Source organism: Ambystoma mexicanum, chromosome 6p (assembly GCF_040938575.1).
Source record: "Ambystoma mexicanum isolate Mex_15411 chromosome 6p, UKY_AmexF1_1, whole genome shotgun sequence".
Classification (NCBI taxonomy): Eukaryota; Metazoa; Chordata; class Amphibia; order Caudata; family Ambystomatidae; genus Ambystoma; species Ambystoma mexicanum.
Window position 1 is genome coordinate 657,327,726 of NC_090935.1, and position 16,547 is coordinate 657,344,272.

General features: G+C 46.4%; 1 protein-coding gene across 3 annotated transcripts in view; it reads left to right on the plus strand.

The window, feature by feature from the left end:
- The window catches only part of NAIP (NLR family apoptosis inhibitory protein), a 683,156-nt gene that overhangs the window by 208,219 nt on the left and 458,390 nt on the right, over window positions 1-16,547 (plus strand). The gene's annotated exons all lie outside the window — the stretch shown is intronic.

The following is a 16,547-nucleotide window of genomic DNA, read 5'->3' on the forward strand; positions in this document are numbered from 1 at the left end:
CGATCCAGCAATTACGGAAGAAAGACAAGCGAAGGAGCTTGAGGGAAACCTATCGACAGTTACCTCAAAAATGTCTCAGGCAAAGCCAACGAAAATAACTACCACCAAAAGACAAAAGGAAAAAGTGCCAAAAGCAAAAAGAAAAGTAAAACCTATTTGAAATATGTTGACCAGTAGCAGAGGCACGGGCAAAATTTGTGAAATTAAAGACAAAAAATTAGACAAAAAAAAGGGGGAAAAAAGAGAGGTGAAAACCAAACAGACACTCTACCAAATCCACTAATTTCAAATGCTTTGTTGAATTTCTTTAAGAAATAACAATTCAAACGAAAACTGGACTCAGTACTAGAATTGTCCGACGCAGAAATGCTAGAAGTGGTAGAAGGAATCCTACCTACAAATAGAACAAGAAAAACTGAGGACTCGAAAGGCATCAGAAGTCCTGAAATTGAAACTGAAACGGGACCTGACAGGCCTCTAAAACCAACTCAGGAATCAATAACATCGGAACCCACAATTCAACTAGAAGAAAAAAATTCAACTGTTCTACCAAGGAAAGAAAAGGAGAGTCAGCATTCTGGCAAGATGATGAAAGAATCGATACCTCAAATTTCAAAAGAGGTGCTCCGGCCATGGGAAAATGCCTCTCCCGTCGCCGAGGTAGAACCGCAGCTAGAGGGGAGTCCACTACAACAGGAACCATTAGACCCCACAGATAAAAAGTCGGCTCAACATACCCAGAGGCATAAAATGTTGCAGGAAGAGGGGGAAGGGTGCTACCCCAAACACAAGGGGCACGGGTGAAAATGAGTGAGCAGCCTTGGACAAAAATTCATCTGCACAACTCAAATAGAAGTGAAACTCGACCATTCCAAACTGCAGAAAAAACATTGCTATCAATGGGCACTACCAGGGATCATGGAATGTATCAACCAACCCCATCTCCTCCCAGGACTCCCGGTGGGCCGGAAAACATGCTACAGGCCTACCTCCATTCCCTTACCCAAGAACAAACACCAAGGAAGAACAGAAGACACAGTGAATTTTCAATGGACACACAAAAAACTCACCAAATAGAAAACAAGACATGACAACAATTATGGCAGCAATAACGATCGCTCTTGCCCCTTTTGGCAAATTGAATGAAACAATGAACGAAGCAACAAAAGACAACACAACTATTTTAGGGAAATTACTATCCAAATTTGAATTTATGGAAGGCTACCTAACGGCGGCAGAAGCCAAAAATGGAAAACAAATATCAAGGTTGGAGGCTAAATGGGCACAAATGGAGATAGACTCCAGGGAAGGGACACAGAGAACTAAGCCACAAAGCAAGACCGTGGAAAGTTCAACTCAAACATGTCCAACAAAGGAGAAAGATGATATGGAACAGACTTGCAACAACCACAGACAATCTACACAGCCAGAAGAGACCCTTGCACAAAGGCCAAATTTGAGACCTGCTCAAAAATTGGCAAATCCCAAAAGCAATCCAAAAAAAAAAGATAGCCCTACAGTTGGCAAAGCAAATAGAAACGCAGAAGAAGACAACCCCACGAGTAGTACACAATAAAGAGAAAATCATTGTGGATCTAACTAAAAGTCCCAGCCGAGATACCGAAAAGATGACAAAGAAGCAAAAAGAGGTTATCCACATAGAAAACTCGCCAAGAACGACAGAGGAGTTCCTAATGACAAGCTCATTAATGGATATATCAGTCTATTCTGAGGTGGAGACAGACAAAGAAACCGTCCACGAAAAAGATCATGAACAGATACCACAAGAAGAGCATTTTAAACAAGACCAAATTGAGACAGTGATGTCTATGGAGCACAAGATGTACATAAAGAAGGGGCAATCACCTGGCGAAAAACAAAGTGAAAACCAAATGGAGCAGAGTCGTCTGGAATACACAAAAGAACAATGAGAATGGAATCCAAGAAACGAGAACAGACGGCCGCCAACTCCGAAAAAACAAAAATTACAACGAACCTGGGAGGAAAGGACAAGAAGAATGCCAAGGAGCGAGAGACTAACTAGACGAGAAAAAGAAATGGAAGAAGTCAGAGTGTTCAAATTGGAACAATTGTCGTGTAAAAGTGAGTACATCATCCTAAATAGGAAAACAGTGCTAAAAACGTTGAATAAAATTAACTCATTAAAACACCTGAACACAGACGACTTCCTACTGATGGAACCATACCACCGTGATCAGAAATCAAAAACATACCTCCACATTAAAAGCAAGGCTTTAAAGAGTTTGACACACGAACCTCATAAAGAACTAAAAAAGATAGGCTTCACATTGACCGAAATCACACAACAGAAAAACAATTGAGCAGAAGGTGAAGAAATAAGGAGAACGAAGAGGGTATATCCCAACAGGTGAGAAATCCTCAGTCTCCGGGAAAGCAGAAAAGATACGAAGGAAGATTGTAAAAGAAAGAGGGAAACTTCAGAAATAGGAAGCACAGCAACCAAAGAGGCAGACGGGAGCGAAGCGGTAGAAGAGAGCTCTACCCTGTGGGGCAAAGGCAGAAAGCACCGGCATGGAAGAATGAGAGACTTTACAACGACAGTCATGTTTCGGAAAGAAAGGAACTATATGAAAGACCAGCAAAAGAGGGCATTAAAGAAAATAGAAGGTCTGAAGAGACCAAAGAAAGAGGAGAGGGTGAGCCAGAAAGGGAAGACCCAAGAAAACCAAAAGGCCCATGGAAATGGTTGAAAGCGGCACTAAATTCTAAATTGGATAAATAGCAACCACTAGGAGGTGAGTCGGGAAAACGACCTCCTCCAGTCGAACTTCAGCAAACGAAGATAAAGAACACCTTGACAATGGCCTCATGGAATACGAGAGGTCACCATCACCTAACGAACCAAGACAACCAAGACCTCGGGGCTTTTGATATACTCTGTCTCCAAGAAACATGGTTAATGGAGAAACCGGCACTGGATGGTTTCGAAATAGCATTCTCGGCGGCAACTAAAGGAATCTTTGGCCGCCCGTCTGCAGGGCTACTTGTAGCAGTCCAAATGGGTTCAGGAATTGAAATTACCAAGATAATAACAGAATCATATGGTACTCTGGCTGTTTTGACCACCTGGACAAAAGAACAAAAGGGAACTAGTCGACTAGAAACAGAGAAGATTGCAATTGTGACAATATACTGCAACCCGCAGAGAATGGGATTTGAATTCCAATTGCAACCAAAACACGGAAAATAGTGAGAAGATGAACGTGCAGACGCAAGCAGAAGAAAGACGAGCCAGATGGAATGCCTTAATGAAATCAACCTACACAATGTCACAACATCGAGAACATGGGGGGAGACGATACCAACCTGGGAGAGAGGTGAATCGAAAGCTACCCTGGACTACGTTTTTACGTCGGAAAGTATGCTACACTACATAGAAAACTATGCAGTAGTTAGAACCATAGAGAGTGACCACAATCTGGTAACCATCGCATGGTCATCAATAAGCCCTCTTACCCAAACGTATCAACACTCAATAGAGGCGAACAGCCAGCTAACTCGCCTGCGCCTAACTGCTTCAGACATTGCAAACATTACAGAGAAATACCAAAGAGAAGCCCTTATCACAGACCAGAAAACAGCACGACCAGACTACCTACCCTTCCTCGTACAGCACAGACAGAAAAGGAAAGGGGGAAACCCCGCTAAAATGAACAACATACATGCATACGATAAAGAGGTAGTGGAAAGAAGAAGAGAATTAAGAAAAACAAAAACCAAGCTAAGAGACTCAATACCACAATAGGGTGGAGAAACTTGCACCTGGTAACAGGGGCATACAAAACCTGGATTTTAGGCCGCCGTCACGTGCAGTATCAAAAGGATGCAGAGGCGATGCTTAGGGCCCTAAGCTCCAAGAAATGTAGTGATTTTTGGACACTCATCAAAAAGCCCAATAAAGAATCAGTCAACCGACTTACCAACGCGGTGAGTGAAGAAAAATGGGCCACTTTTTTTGAAGATCTGTTCAAAGCCCCGTCATCAACTATGACGCGAACACAAAGAATGAAAGGGCCACGATGGCTTGATGTGTCTGATAAACAAGAGATAAGTTCAGCAATAACAAGACTCAAGAAATCAGGGGAACCAGGCCCGGACGGCCTGAGTAATATAGATATCAAACAAAATGCTGACGCATGGACAGATTTCATCAGTATGCTCTTTGAACACTGCAGAGATGCACAAGCGATCCCTACATCATGGACAGAAGCAGTGATTGTACCGATTTTCAAACAAGGCGACAGAGAAGAACCGGGCAATTATCGCCCGATAGCACTCTTGGACATAATAGGGAAAATCTTTGCAACTCTACTGTTAAGGCATTTTCAAACTTGGGCCAAGACATCACCGGCAAACGACCCCTTTCAAATGGGCTTCCTCAAGAATGGAAGCACCATAGTAAACATCTTTATGTTGAACATTATAAAAGCAAAGGTAAAGCAAGGAGCGGCGCCAGTACATATGGCTTTCATAGACCTGTCACAAGCATTTGACAGAGTGGACAGGGAAAGACTATGGAGCAAACTGGAAAGTTGAAAATGCCCAGGAGAGCTACTGGACCCAGTGAGGGCCCTTCACGAGAACACCAGAATAAGAGTTCGCCTCAATACCAAAAGTACGCTGACGTGTGAAATTACAGCCAACCGTGGAGTAAAGCAGGGCTGCCCGCTAGCCCTGGCACTTTTTATCGCATACCTGGGTGACATTAAAGAAACAGAACTTCTTCTGGCCCTTTCCGCCTAAACAAGGAAACATAACCATTTCACGGCTACTGTATGCAGACGACCTTATTCTACTGGGCCAGACGGAGATAGGCCTACAGCGCCAATTAGACAACTTGGCGACATACATGGAACAAAACAATCTACAAATAAACAAGAAAAAAACAAAAATTCTGATATTAAGAAGGAGAGCTACAAAAAAAACAGAAATCACAAATGGTATCTGGATAAGGACAAAATCGAGGTGGTTACTGACTATAAGTATTTAGGAGTCCTGATAGATGCCTCAAACCAAGAGGATTCCACGCAATCAACTCTCTGGAAAAAAGCAAAAAACCTGGCAGCACAGATGAGAACCCTGGATAGAAAATACGGGAAATTTTCTATCACTCCGGTTATCCAATTCTATAAAGGGAAAGTAGTCCCGACCATCACCTACGGGATGGGTGCCATGTTGAATATACTGAACACCATATGGCGGAAATTGGAAGGGTATCTGTGGAAATCCCTTCTAGGTCTACCAAATTCAGTTTCAATGGACCTTATTAGACGAGAGTTAGGCCTGCTCTCTCTAGAACAATCAGTAACATTGAGTGCAATGCACATCTTAAGAAGTACTTTACTACCAGAGGCCCCACCAACATATAAGATTATCAGAACTGAAATATCAAATCGTAATCTGACCGCCTTAAACATCTGGGTGGACAAGCTAAAAGAGAAACTGGAGGAGGTGGCATGCACGGAAGCAGACTTGCAAACAAACCCAGAAAGAGTAAAGGACAAATTGAAGGCCCAAGACTGGATAAACACCCTGGAAAAAGCACACGGAAATAAACTGGCAAAACATCTCCCTCCGACCTTCAATAGCCTGAACAAACCGCTACCATACTGCACAAAGTTTCCGGATAAAAGATTAAGAGCATTTTACATGAGAGCACGTTTAAATCTCCTCCCGACACAAGAAATTCAGGCAACCCGACTAAAGACTGCAGACTATGTGGAGAAACCAACAAACCGGAAACAATGAGACATCTGTTAATGGAGTGCCCGGAGCTAAGGAAGATACAGACAGACTTCCTCAACAACCTGTGTATCGGCTGGGTAGGCCTACAGGGAGAGGAACAAGCCACCTGGTGGAATAGACTAATGTCAGGTGAAAAGACTTCCTGGACCTTGGCCGCAGCTAAAATTCTGGAAGCTGCCTTCCAAAAAGTAAATGAACAAACTGAACAGAGATCCACCGGTGTAGCCGAAGACCTTGATGGAGGCAATTAAATTAATCTAGTGACATTTCTTCTTCTTCTTCTTCTCTCCTGACTTTTGGGTGCGACCTTGCCACCAAGGTTTCGCTCCGCTCGACTTTTGGACTTACCTTCGTTCCTCCTTCTTTTATGTCTGTAATTTCTTAGCTCCAAAGGAACACTGCAAGATTCTTGTAAAAATTGCTAAAACAATTATATACGAGTAAATAAAGAAAATTTTAAAAAATTGTTCAATTTGATATAATAGATTTCCTGAGACTTCAAAAAAGCTCCGACCAGTTTCGACGTTGATAAGTTATTTGAAAACATCTTCATCAGGGATAACAAATAACCTAGAGAATTATAGATATAACATTTTGTAACTCACAATATGTATAGCAAATTATGCGAAGTAGTACAAAAACATAATTTCAAACTTTACGTACATTTTTAGGCCATATAATTCACAAACGGCCAAAAAACAGAACAAGGCACATGTGTATCATTAGGAAACCTGCACAGAAAGAACAGGGTAATTAGCTTAAAGTACACTCTCCCCATAGACAGATGTCACCCGAGAAATAGACAGAGGGCAAAACACCATTAAGCCACCATGCTGAGTGTCAAATCCACAAACAAAGATATACCCAATAATGAGTCCACACACCCAAGTCAGCAGAGGAGAGCCCGTTTATGCCCAGCTAAAAGGGTGGTTATTCTTCAGTGGGATATTTGAAAATGCAGTGTGGGTGGACGCTGGTTTACTTTGGATGGGAATCTTACTAGAATTGTTCAATGAAAAAGTCGCAGCAGCTGTGTACGAACTATGTCAACGCGTTCCGGGACTGTCTACTTTATAGATGGGAGTGTGACTAAAAGATTGGGGCATGCATCTCACGGGCAGGCTATCATTAAATCACCTAGCTTGAATGTTTGTAGCTTAAATAATCACATACAGGATCAAAGAATCTTTGCTGCACTGGATAGGCTGGGACAACGTATTTCTACAAAAGTGGCCCTTGTAGAGAGTTCTTAATGACACAATTGCTAAGCACTCCGGTGCCAAGCCGGTATGACACCTCCTTGTCTTCATGCTCGAAGGGGGTGTCAATCCCTATTCACAAAGCAGTACCAATTGTCCTACTGACCGTTGATGTTGACTGGCATGGTAGTTATATAATTGTCTCAGGAATGTTAATGGACCGTAGATCACTGTAGTAAATATGTACATGCTTAACATTGTCAACCCTGAATTTGTTTCAGGTTTCACTTAAATGCCAAGGCTTCTTGCACTGCTTCATTATATGAGCAGGTGACTTTAATACTAGACACATCATAGCCTCCCACCCCTTGAGACTCACACATGCTGCAGCTGAGGTTATCCTCTCCTTGTATGAATGTTCCCTTGTAGAGAGACCAGGCACCAGTTGCACACGGTGGCCAGGTAGGAATACCGATATTACTCACTGATGCGTGGCATTCTCGCATATTGATGTTATCTTGGTCTCTTCCAAGGTGCTGCCTGATGTTTTAGAATTCCCATAGAGGCGTGTACCTATTCTGCTAGCTCGTCCGTCTGTATGCGACCGTGCCTATCCAGCTGCCATCTTGAATGCCCCCCTGGCTTATAAACCACTTTCTGCTTTTGCCAGTGAGCTTGAAACGAAGATGGTCTCTTATTTTGAATTTAACTAACGCCCTGTCCCATCGGAGATAACAAAATGGGAAGAATTGAAGGAATCTATGAGGAATGTATTTATTTATTTATTTGAACATTTATAGAGCACGCAAAACCCAAAGGTATCTACGCGCTTGAACTTAAGAAGTTGGTTACATGCAAAAAAAGTAACTTATTCAATGTTACTTAGTTAACACACACAGGAAGCATTACATACGTGAGGTTACAGTCCTATCTTGTGTTCACGTCATGCAGAGCCTAACATTGTCGTACAGTGTTATAATTTTACAAACATTTACAAGTCCATATTTGTTAACTGACTAGCCTAGATTGTTTAGTTTTGCCTGTATTATATTGTGTTTGATGTGGATTCCTGAGCACAGTGATAGTTAACAGGAGTCTTGATTGAAAAGCAGAGTTTAAAGGTCTTTACGGAATGACCACAAAGATGTGTCAGTCCTTAGTGTTACAGGCAAGGTGTTCTACAGTTTGGCCGCAATTACTGGGAAGCTGGAGCCACCCGCTTTCTGTCGCCTGAATCTCAGTGTAGAGATTAAGTTGGTGTGGGAGGCCCATGTGGGTCTGCTGAATTGGGTTTTTGCAATTTGATTACTGAGGTATGCTGGAGCAATGTTGGAGAGGCATTTATGCGTAAGCAAGTGGTTTTTGAATTTGATTATTTTTCGACTTGGAGTTTACTAATGTTTCAGGTATTGGATACTGCAAAAAGGGATTTGTAATAGTCGATCCTGGAGAGGATTAATGCTCTGGCCAACGTAATGCAATTGTCTGCGGAGAGAAAGGGTCTGCTAGCTCTGATTAGCTTGGACGTGTATGTTGCAGAAGAGACAATGGCATTAACCTGTCTTGTTATGGTGAGTGTTGAGTCACCACTTAGCAAGCCCCGCCCACCTGGTGCCTTCCTGCTTTCCGCTCCTTTTCACCACTTAGCAAGCCCCGCCCACCTGGTGCCATCCTGCTTGCCGCTCCTTTCCACCACTTAGCATGCCCCGCCCACCTGGTGCCTTCCTGCTTGCCGCTCTTTTCCCTACATAAGGAGCCCTTCAGCCTCTTTTCCTTTGCAGCTGGGGAGCAGGTGTAAGTGGATCTAGGTCACCTGGCCTAAGCCCCTCCCACCTGGTATCTTCCTGCTTGCCGCTCCTTTTCACCACTTAGCAAGCCCCGCCCACCTGGTGCCTTCCTGCTTGCGGCTCCTTTCCGCCACTTAGCAAGCCCCGCCCTCCTGGTGCCTTCCTGCTTGCCACTCTTTTCCCTACTTAAGGAGTCCTCCAGCCTCTTTTCCTTTGCAGCTAGGGAGCAGGTGTAAGTGGATCTAGGCCACCTGGCCTAAGCACCACCCTCCTTAGCCCTGCCTCTTCCTTCCTGCTCTTAACTCTTAGATGAAGGGCGTCTCTCGCCCAGGCATCCAAAGTGAAGGGCAGTCCAAGAAAAGGGCTATTGCTGTTTGGACCAGGAGGATCCAGGCTCTGACCCCCTGCTAAGACAGCAGGTAAGCATGGACCAACATGTGTTTACACCCTCTGTCCCAACAGGCCATCCCCACCCTCTCTGGTCCCCCCGTGTTGTTCCCTTGTGCACTCCCCCTTCCCGCACACAGGAGTCTGTCCTGATACATTCTGGTTTCACCATCACCGTCTTGTGGCCAATGCTGGATTTTACTTTTAAGGACTTCATTGATTCACAGTGCGTCACCCTTTCTCAACTCTTATGCTGGACTTCCTTTGCATCTTGTACTAATAGTGGCCCTGAATCATGCTGTTTCCATCTTCATCTTGTATCCTGGCTTGCAACATTATGTGTTACTACTGACTTCTGCAATTGTATTTGATCTCCTCTCTTGCTTCTCCACTCTTTTTGACTGCTTACTCTCTGTTCTCTCCTCCCCTCTCCCTTTTCCTATCTCCTCCCCTCCTCCCCTTACTTTCTTCTATGCACTTACTCTATCAGAATTGTCCCTGGACCTACTATGATAGCAACCTCGTCTGTCGCTCCCCTATCCCCTTACTGTTGCCCCCCTCCCTCCAGCACTATCTGAAACGTTGTCAAGCCTAGTACGATAGTCACTTGTTTTGTTCCTCCCCTCCCTTTCTGCACCCCTCTCCCTCACCTTTTGTTTTCCTCCAGCTCTACCAGAAATGTCGTCAGGCCTAGTACGGTAGTTGCCTGTCTGTTTCCATTTCCTTCCCACTCTCCACCTCCCTTCCTTATCTATGTCTTTGCACTTGCACAATCTGAAATGTCATCAGGCTGAGTACGATAGTTAATTTCACATCCTTACTGTTCATGGCCTGTAAGAATGTCGTCGTATTTTCCCTTGTTCCCTTCCTTGCATTGAAGCGCTTTGAAACACTTTGTGTATAGGCGCTATATAAATAAACTATCATATCATATCAATGTGCATACCTAATGTTTTTATCTCCTTGGCGACATTGATAGTGTTGCCATCAATGTTGAAGGATTGATAAAGTTCTGGTAACTTACTTAGTTTGTATTTGCTCCCAACGATGAGTAGTTCAGTTTTCTCATCATTGAGACATAACTCGTTTTGCGCCATCCAGGGCTGGATGGTGAGGTAGATTTTGTTGAGAGTATTTGAGGCTGTGTCAAAGGAGCCTGTGATGAGTTAGAGTATTTGGGTGTTGTCCACATAATTAGTATACATGACACCCAATTTGTCTAGTTTGTCAAGGAGCTGCTTGATAAATACATTATATGATGTAGGCGACACACAAGAACCTTAAGGTACACCGCAGGAGACTAGCACTGGGGTAGATGCTGAGGAGGCAGAGAAGACCCTCATAGTGTGAATGGAGAGAAATTATTCAATCCATTTTATAGCTTCTGGGGAGAAGTGAACTGCTGTTGCTAAATGGTGGCATGCAATTTTGCGGTTGATCAAATCAAATGCTGCGGATAAGTCGAGCAGAAGGAGGATGCAGAGGTCCCCTTTGTCCGTGATCTGGTCCATTTGTATTTTTAGATCCAGAAGTGCTGTTTCCAGTCCGTGGCCTGAGCTTAAGCCAGACTATCTGAGGCCTAGGAGAATGTTGGATTCCAAACATTTTTGAATCTGAAGATAGGCAACCCAGTCAAGGATTTTTAGTAAAAATGGCACCGTGGTGATGGGTCGGAAATTAGTTGGAATGTTTGGGTCCAGCGTGTTTTTTTTATAGCAGCGGTAGTAACCCAGGCTTCTTTTAAATTGTCCGGTACTTTGCTTGTGGCAAAGGAACTGTTGATAAGTGTGGTGATAAAGGGTGCCAGCTCATTGGCACATTCTTTGATGAATGTGGCAAGTCAAGTGTCACCTTTACATCTTGATGGCTTTAGACTTTTGATGATTTTGATCGTTTCTGTTTCGGTCAAGAGTGTGAAGGCAAATTTATTTGCGGCTTGCACTCCTGTAGTAGGGGCATCTGCATTGTCGAGAGGGGAGTCATTGTCGAGTTTCGTTTTTTTTACTTCAATTTTGTTCTGAAGGAGAGTAATTTTGTCAGCCAGAGCATTTTTTATGCTAGAGCACAATTGCTGATCCTTAATACAAAGGTCAGGTGTAGGTTTCAGTTTGCGAAGTATGGCGAACAGCTCTCTGGAGCTAGATTGGGCATTCTCGACTCTCTGGTTATAGGAGTCCCCTTTGGCTTTCATGGTTGCTTCCTTATATTCATTGGCTAGGGCATGGAAGTGGGTCTTATTTGCGGCTGAAAGTATTTTTTTCCAATTAGATTCAGCTGACCTTTCAGCCGCGTGTAGGGTTTGTAAGTCTGATGTGAACCGGGAGTTGGCATGCGCTATTGGTTTGGCTTTTCTGACACTTAATGGAGCTACTTTGTCGATAGCTGCTAGAATAGTTTTGTTATAAAGGGTCACTAATGATGTAGGATCTGCATGGGGAAGGGGAGGGTTAGTTATTGGCATTGATTTCTTGAGGGCACTGATGTTGTGAGACGGATCGGTTTGGCCAGTCTAGTAATTATGGCTGTAGAGAAGAGGATGGTATTGTGGTCCAACCAAGGGCAGAGGGTGTTAGCTACAATATCAGTAACACAATTGTTGTCAGCAGGCCAGTCTAGAGTGTGTCCTTTTTCATGTGTCAGAAGGGAGATGCGATGTGTGAACCCTTGGGCTGTCATGGAGTTTGCGAGGAGGCATGCTTGAGTGTCAAAGGGGTCATTCAGGCCTAGGTTAAAGTCAGAATGATTATTTTGAAAAGAGGAAAGGTGTTAGAAGCTAGGAGTGATGTGATGTCATCTTCAAATGAAGATGTTGGGCCTGGGGGTATGTAGACAATGTGGAGGGTAAGGGTACACGTATGGGTGAGGGCAATTTTCAAGGTAATGAGTTCAGCTGAAGGGAAGGTGTGTTCAGCAGATATTCTTAGATCAAAGGTGTTCTTAGCAAGCAGAGCTACCCCTCCTCCTTTGGCAGTAGTCCTTTCTTTCCTATAGATCGTGTAGCCTTCCAGGATAGCCAAGAGAGGGCAGGACCTGAGGCCGCATGAAGCCAAGTTTCCGTGATAGCAAGTATATCCAATCCAAGTCATTCATTTTAATGAGGTCTGCTATGTCTAGGGAGTGGGCTGGGAGTGATCTAGAGGTAATGAGAGCTCCTTTCAGGTGTATCATAGTATCCATGCAGTCTTTGTTGTTAATGGTGGATATTGGGGTTTTCAATTCTTTTAGCTTGTCTATTAAATGTGAGGGTGGGACTGATAGAGTTTAGGTGGCCTGAGGGGTATTACAAAGTTTGACAATTTGGGGGAGTAAGTGGGGTGGTGTCTGAGGTCTATGTGAGGATGAATGCTTTCTATCACTCATGGGTAGAGTCCGTAATATGGCGAGTTTCTGATGCAGGTGGGTTATATGTAGCTAGACGTTTGTTCCTCACAATGGTAGAGCATGGGGCTAAATGAGGAATAAGTTGTTTGAGAGGATATTCGAGGTGGTCTGGGGTGGACCTGACAAGGTAGCGCTGTGGCAAGAAGGGGGGTGCCTTTGGTAGAAAGTGGGTAGGGGGGATATTCTGTGGATTGGGGAGTGCAGTGGGCATTTGCAGTCTATTTTGAGTGTAGTGAAGGGGAGAGCTACCTAGCTGGGTTGTACTCATCTTCCTAGTAGTGAGCAGAGGTAATGATAAATATGTGAGAGAGTCAGTGTTGGACCTAGTTACGGGTCCTTCGCTAGGATTTACTAGGCCTCTTTATACAGGTTCAGACTCTAGGCAAAGGCACAATATGTGGTCAAGAGCGCAGAGAGCTAACCTGGGTACGATATATAGGCCAAAGGCACAGAGTACTAAACATAGGCACAATATCTAGGCATAGAGCGCAGGGAACTACACATGGGCGCAATATATGGGCCTAGAGCGCAGAGAACTAGGCAAAGGCACAATATCTGGGCATTGGGCGCAGAGAACTAAAAATAGGCACAATGTCTGGGTATAAGGCGCAGAGAACTAGACATGGGCACAATGTCTGGGCATAAGATGCAGAGAAATAGACATGGGCGCAATATCTAGGCATAAGGTGCAGAGAGCTAAACATAGGCACAATATCTAGGCATAGTGCGCTAAGGATTTAACTTGGGCATAATATCTGGGCACAGTACATAATACACAGAAATCAAGCACGTAGGGCATTCAATGTGTGATCCTACTAGTAGGTAAGGGAGCTGATTAGGAAACAACAGTGATAGCACAATTTATAAAAGCGTAACATATCCACATTTAAAGCCCTATAGCTAGGCATGTCAGTGACCTAGTAAAAGGATGAGAAATGGCGGGCGTGACAGTACAATACGTAAGGACCTGATAGTCCAGTTCTGAAGCAGTGACTAGACAGATCAGCGCTAGCACTGTAGTGCAGTGTCGCGCACAGTGGTGCTTAGGAACGATCAGCAGCAATCCGGTTAGCTGAGTCATGGAAGGCAGTTTGCCGGGGCAGATTTGATTAGGCAGGACAGAGTTCGAAGTGTGCGGAAGCGCGTGAATGCTAGTTCCATTGGTGGAGGTGCACTTTGGTAGGCGGCTGGATGGTCATGTGTGCAGTAGGGGCTAGGCCATGGGCATATAAGAATACCGTAATCTAACAGCAAGATGCAGACTTTGCAATAAATTTTGGATGATCGACATTGTTTTAGATAAGTAGAGATGCAGGAGGTAAAAGGTTAGCAGTGGATTCTCTAGAGATAGAACAATGCAATATGTGCTGTCCTGACTTACGTTCTGAGCGTGCCTCCCCAGTGCCGCGCTAGGGAGGCTGGCTTCCTCCTGCCAGCATACAACTGGCTTAAGAAAAGGCCATTGCTAGGCAACAGAAATAAACAGCATACATGCTGGGCCGCGATCCGGCCATTTTAGAAGGTTGATGAAAGCAGGATCTTATCTGTATGTTGCGCGGATCGCGCTCTGCTGCTCCACGTGTTCCACCCCAGAGAGGGTGGAAATATTTTCACAAAACACTAGCAGGCCGATTCATGGAAATGATGTGCGCGGAAAAACCGGCGCACGCGTGCGAAAACGTGCGATTCGCAGTGGCACAGAAAAAATCGCAGAAAATCGCACAGAAAACAGCGCACATCCATTCATGGAAGCACGGGCACGCGCGAAATGTGGGATGTGCGCTGAGAAAGTGCGCGGCGCACTCTGGCGCACGCTGGCGCACAGGTCATCGAACGCCGTGCGATAAGGCCACAGCGAATTCGCACATAGCGCGGCGCACAGAACAAAAGTAGGCGTAACACGGGGCGTCACACGCAGAATGGGGAACAACTCATGAAAATGTGGGCGTCACGAGGGAAGTGCGCAGAACGCCCACACGCTCACCTACAACACGTATTCATGGAATCGAATCGGGAAAAACAGCGCACGGCCAAAGACGCGCACAGGCCCATACCCGTACGCCACAGAAAGCAGGCGGTAGCGTCCCAATACATGTGCGCAAAAATGTGCGCTTAAAAAATACCGTATACACAGCTCAGCGATTGTGCTTGGGGGAGCGTGTGCGTGCATTCCAGGGGTGCGCGCGAAGTCATACACGCGTTTTGGCTGGGTGCGTGTATATCAGGGGTGCGCGAGAAGTTTCACACGCGTTTTGGCTGGGTGCGTGTATAACAGGGGTGCGCGAGAAGTTACACACGCGTTTTGGCTGGGTGCGTGTACATCAGGGGTGCGCAAGAAGTTCCACACGCGTATTGGCTGGGTGCGTGTATATCAGGGGTGCGCGAGAAGTTTCACACGCGTTTTGGCTGGGTGCGTGTATAACAGGGGTGCGCGAGAAGTTACACACGCGTTTTGGCTGGGTGCGTGTACATCAGGGGTGCGCAAGAAGTTCCACACGCGTATTGGCTGGGTGCGTGTATATCAGGGGTGCGCGAGAAGTTTCACACGCGTTTTGGCTGGGTGCGTGTATAACAGGGGTGCGCGAGAAGTTACACACGCGTTTTGGCTGGGTGCGTGTATATCAGGGGTGCGCGAGAAGTTTCACATGCGTTTTGGCTGGGTGCGTGTACATCAGGTGCGCAAGAAGTTCCACACGCGTTTTGGCTGGGTGCGTGTATATCAGGGGTGCGCGAGAAGTTTCACACGCGTTTTTGCTGGGTGCGTGTATAACAGGGGTGCGCGAGAAGTTACACACGCGTTTTGGCTGGGTGCGTGTACATCAGGGGTGCGCAAGAAGTTCCACACGCGTTTTGGCTGGGTGCGTGTATATCAGGGGTGCGCGAGAAGTTTCACACGCGTTTTGGCTGGGTGCGTGTATAACAGGGGTGCGCGAGAAGTTTCACACGCGATGGGCCCTGGGGGAGCGGGGTGCGTGTATTCCAGGGGCCTGCGGCTGGTTTCACACGCGATGGGGCCTGGGGGAGCGGGGTGCGTGTATTCCAGGGGCCTGCGGCTGGTTTCACACGCGATGGGGCCTGGGGGAGCGGGGTGCGTGTATTCCAGGGGCCTGCGGCTGGTTTCACACGCGATGGGGCCTGGGGGAGCGGGGTGCGTGTATTCCAGGGGCCTGCGGGTGGTTTCACACGCGATGGGGCCTGGGGGAGCGGGGTGCGTGTATTTCAGGGGCCTGCGGGTGGTTTCACACGCGATGGGGCCTGGGGGAGCGGGGTGCGTGTATTTCAGGGGCCTGCGGGTGGTTTCACACGCGATGGGGCCTGGGGGAGCGGGGTGCGTGTATTCCAGGGGCTCGTGGGTGTTTCTACATGCGATCGGCCCTGGGGGGAGCGGGGTACCACTCACCGTCTGCCTTGCATGTAGAAGAACGCGTAGCCAACACCCGCTGCGAAGTAATAGCGAGTGAACCCCAACGGATGGAAAACACACGCACCGCACGAAAAGCACGTACAGAGAATCCCTGCCAGGGCAACGCCCGTGCGCGAAACTGCACAGACACGCTTACGCTGTAAGGGCCTTTGGTCCAATGAAATCGCGTACGCATGCTGACGCGCTTACGCGCTAAGGCCCTTTCCTCGAATTTCACGCTGACGTGCAGGATTTTCACGTGCCAAATCACTCCGTATCAAGCTGGCCACGCGAAAACACACGGAAGACCACGCTCCTGCCCAGAAGGCCATATTACTGCCCCCCAGAGCCCCGAGTACGCTCCCACCTGCCATCTGCTGCTGCCTGACTGACTGCCTGCTGCCCACGTGCCCTGCCATTTGCTGCCTGCACATCAGCCAGGGGTGCAGTAGCTGTGACCACCCCTGCTGGTACCAAAGACTCCCGACTGGAGTACCATCTTGCTCCACAGCCCAGCCCCAGGACCCACTTGCCCACCCACTCCTGCCTCTGGGGTTGCCATGTCGGGCCCACCACCATCTGGCAGCACTGGCAACCCCCAGC